The sequence below is a fragment of the Condylura cristata genome, unplaced genomic scaffold, assembly GCF_000260355.1.
Source record: "Condylura cristata isolate star-nosed mole 26May11 unplaced genomic scaffold, ConCri1.0 scaffold00029, whole genome shotgun sequence".
NCBI lineage: Eukaryota > Metazoa > Chordata > Mammalia > Eulipotyphla > Talpidae > Condylura > Condylura cristata.
In genome coordinates this window covers 17154185-17158400 of record NW_004567130.1, presented here as the reverse complement: position 1 = coordinate 17158400, position 4216 = coordinate 17154185, and positions in this window count along the sequence as shown.

The following is a 4216-nucleotide window of genomic DNA, read 5'->3' as shown; positions in this document are numbered from 1 at the left end:
GTGCGAGATTGCAGCGTGGAGGGTTCTGAGGAGGGGAACACAGGTCCTCGGAGCCACCTGTGTCCACTGCTCCCGTGGGCGGTGGGAGAGCGTGTGAGGTGTGGGGGCGAGGAGGTTACCTCTCGACCTGCAGGGCTGGGGGTTCCCAGTGTACTTCAGCCCTCTATTTAATCTCACCCAGTCTCATCTCTCTCCCCTTGCCCTCGTACCTGTACAGAACTGTACTCACCTGTCTTCACCTGCCTTTATCATCAGCTCTGCTTACACAGCTTTTATAACTTGCCCTTTTAGTATTCAGTAGATACCATTTTCTATCTGGCGTAAGAGTTTAAATTCTTATCACTAGAATGCCATGTGTTAAAAGTGCAAAATGGAAATAAGCTGATTTTTGGAATCCAGAAAACTTTTAATCCATTTAGGCACTAGTCTTTAAGAATATGTTCATAAATTTTGTTGGATCCGTGAATGAAGGGGAAAAAAGTGCAAGGGACTGCTGTCTCCCAGCCCAGATATGGTCACCACAAATTAGCTGGCGTCTGCCCTCTGGTCTGTTCCCTCTGTTCCTATAACTGTATTAAAAAATATATAAAAACTCACAAGATTGGCTTGTACATACTGTTTTATGTCTGTTCTTTATATTTTTTGAAGATTTGTGCATACAGAACTGGGGTACAGGCCAGAAGCGCAGGGGCGGTGAGAGGCTTCACCAGAGACAGAGTGGGGAGCAGAACAGGCAGGTCGACGAAGTACAATGCTGAGGGGAGCAGCGGGCGGGTCAGGAGAGGTCTGCCGCGCCCCATGGATCACCTTTGGGGCAGGTATGGAACTCGTGCTGAAGTGGCTTTAACTCCTCAGACAGTGGTGCTTTAACCCGCTGCGCCACCAGGGAGGGCCCTGCTCTTTATTTAATGAATGTAAACTAATTGGGGTCTTGCACCTGGAGGAATCCCAGTTAGCCTTAAAGCTTTGGGCTGCTGGGTGGAGCGGGTTGAGGCTTGGCTGTCCCTAGGGAGCACCAGCATTCTCAAAGGTAAGCTCCTGGCACACCTGGCCTAGCTGGTGGACCCGGGATGTTCTGATCCCTGCGGTGACCAGGTGAGACCTCTCCAAAGCCCTCAGCGCCTGGCCCCGCCCCGGCGGAGTCCGCCTGTCAGTCACATGTCTGTCCCTCCCAGCCTAGTCTCCCTCAGTCTATAATCGCAGCTCAGGGGAGGGGCCAGGGAACAGCTGCCTTTGATCAGCCCAACATCTGGGGGACTCGGCACTTCAAGAACGCTGACTGGTGATCAAAGGTGGGAGCCCAGTGACAGCCCAGACTTGGCAGGGACCCAGGCTGGCTAAATGCACACGGGGAGAGGAAGGAGGGAGGCCTTGGGGTGGCAGGGAGGTGGGGAGCCCCCCACCCCACCCCAACCACAGGGACCTGGCCTGAGGCTGCAGTGAGGAGTCTTGCTTCTAGCACCTTGACACTCTGCCTCAGTTTCTTCCTCTGCAAAATGGGGCTAGTGGGGACAAAATAAACTGAGACACCCGATGTGCCGAGAACAGAAGGGGAGACCAGAGTGCACCCACATGCAGTGTCCTCGTGGGGCCTGTGGCTTTGCTCGTCCTGGAGCAGGTCTGGGAGCGCGAGACCCTGTGTGCTCTGTCTCCCAGAGCTTTACTCCCTGCTCATCTGGATGCACCATCCAGGGCCTCAGTTTCCCCGTCAGCAAAATGAAGAGCCATCACAAGATGGCGGATCAGGCCAAGGCACTTTCCACTGGACCAGGAGAATGCGACCTTCCCAGGGGTCTCCGCAGAGGTGATTACTCCAGACCAGACCTCCTGGTCCTCCCTCATGGCCCATGTCCTTGCGAAAGGGGCGGGTTGGACACAGACTTGAGCATGGGGACAGGGGCTTGTGAAGATGGAGGCAGAGGGGATGGGATGGAGGTCCACCAGCCTGGGAGTGCCAGCACACCCCGGAACCCTCCAGAAGCCCACAGAGAGGCCCTCAGTCAGCAGGCCCTCCCCCCAGCCTCCGGAGGGGCCGCCCCCTGCCCGCTTCTCGACCTCAGACTTGTGCGAGGATGGCTATTGTGTCAGCCCCCAGGTTTGTGGTGCTTTGTCACGACGGCTGTGGCAAACCAATAGCCCCCCCCCCAAACAGATGTGTCAGTGTAGGAGAGAGGGGGTAACGCTTGTCTTCGGGGTGCTTGGGGTCATGGGCCACCTGGCTAATCAAATGAAACACGTCCTCTCTGTAAGAAACCCGTGTCCACATGGTGTTTTGGAGACAACTTTCGGAAGTTCTCAGATATCCCCAAACCCATCTGTGGCCCAAACACGCTCTGGAGATGGTTAACTCCTCCCAAAGGCAGCACTGTCGCGTGGGCCGCGGGGACACGCCCTGGGCCGCTGACGCCGGCTGGCTTGGACAGACAGATGTTCTTTTTATGAGCAACCTTTGTCGAGACATAAATCACGGGCAAGCAGCGGCGTCTATAACCTTTTATGACAACCACGGGCTGGGGCTGGCATCCGTCACGCCCTTCAAAGTCATGTCCCAGCTGTCCACACCTGGGGTCAAGGTGGGGACCAGCCACGCTGGCTCTCTCTGCCGGCCCCAGGGAAGAGGGACTCACAGACTCACAGAACAGAGGACGCTCTGCGGACTGTGCACACCACCGCCCCCACTCCCCCCGCCCTCGGTCCCTGGATTTGGGCGGATTTGCAAGGTCAGGGCACCATCAGACTCTTCTTTTGCAGTTTCTGCTCGAACATCCTCTGGTTTCTGAGAGCTTCTGTTTCTTGCAACTGCAACTTGGCTGTCTGGTCTACTCCTCGGCTACCAGCTTGCAAGACCAGAGGGCTGAGGAGCCAGATGACAGAAGGCACCCACACAGCTTCCGGCTGACTGGTCTGGAGGTCTGGGAGTCCCAAAGCTCAGCTGCTTTGCTCTGGGTTATAATTTACACTCTGGAGTTTCCCACAGGAGTGGGCAAAAGTGGAGGTTCATGCTGGACCCCCGCCCCCCCCACCCCCACGCCTTGGCTGCCCCCGGCCCCATATCGGGGCAGCTGGATTGGCCTGATTAGCGCGACGCCAGCCACCTGTGCTGCAGCCCACTCCCCACCCCGTTACCTGTCAGTTCTACTTGGAACATCTCCCTGTAGCTTGCCTGCATGAGACTCTTGAACAAGACCCAGGGGCAGTTCCTGCTTCTGGGAACCTGACATAATTAGGGTGGGTTAATCCACGCAGAGCATCCTGAATATCTTCTAAAATATCCTGGACTGCCTATTATGGGCCTGGTCCAAATTTTACCTTAGGGTTACAAACAGAGAGAAGCTCAAGAGATGTGACAAAAACCACAGGGAGATCATTAACGAACAAGGTGACCGGAGCGCATGTTCCCGTTACCAGTTTTCTCAGCTGTCCTGCCTCTACTGGCACTTGGGGCCAGGGGCTGCCCTGGCAGTGGTAGGATGCTCAGCAGTGGCCCTGGCCTCTCCTCACTTGATGCGAGTAACCCCCCGCCCCCCGAGTTGTGACCACCCAAAGTGTCTCCAGATATTGGCCAGTGTATCTCAGTTCAGAACTACTACACTAAAGCAAGATCTGAGAGATGTGTAGGACATAGTGACTGAAGGCAGCATTCTGGGAAGGGAAACGGCATGGGCAAGGGAAGGGCCCTGAGGTGGGAAGACCTTGGATTCTATGTGTCTGAGAGCAGTGACCCAGGGGCAGAAATGGGTGCTGAAAATGGGGCATCGCTCCTCTTCCCAGCCCCCACCCTGTTCAGTATATGTCTATTAAACATCGACTCTATGCCAGGCACCTACAGTCCGAGTCCCAGGAGGACTTTCAGGGGAAGAATCCTTAGTAGCGTGACACCCACCGACCGGGCCTGCCTTTCGTTCCTTCTCCACCAGCAGGCACAGCAGACTTTTGCTTTGAAATTGGTGACAAAAGCCAATAAATGCCACAAATCGAGACATGGCCCCTTGCAAGCTCCCGAGATCACACCACCCAGGAGTAGCGATTCTTTTACCTCTTTCTTTCAGATCAGTTCCGTTTCTTTCTTTCTCTTTCCCAAACCCCTGGCTTCCACCTCAGCTGAACGGAAGCTGCGGGGCGGCCATCTTTGTCTTGCTCCTGAACTTCGGGGGAAGCTTCCAGTCTGTCATCCTCCCGGGTGCTGCTCGCTGTGGGTTTTTTGTTGTCAGGAGGA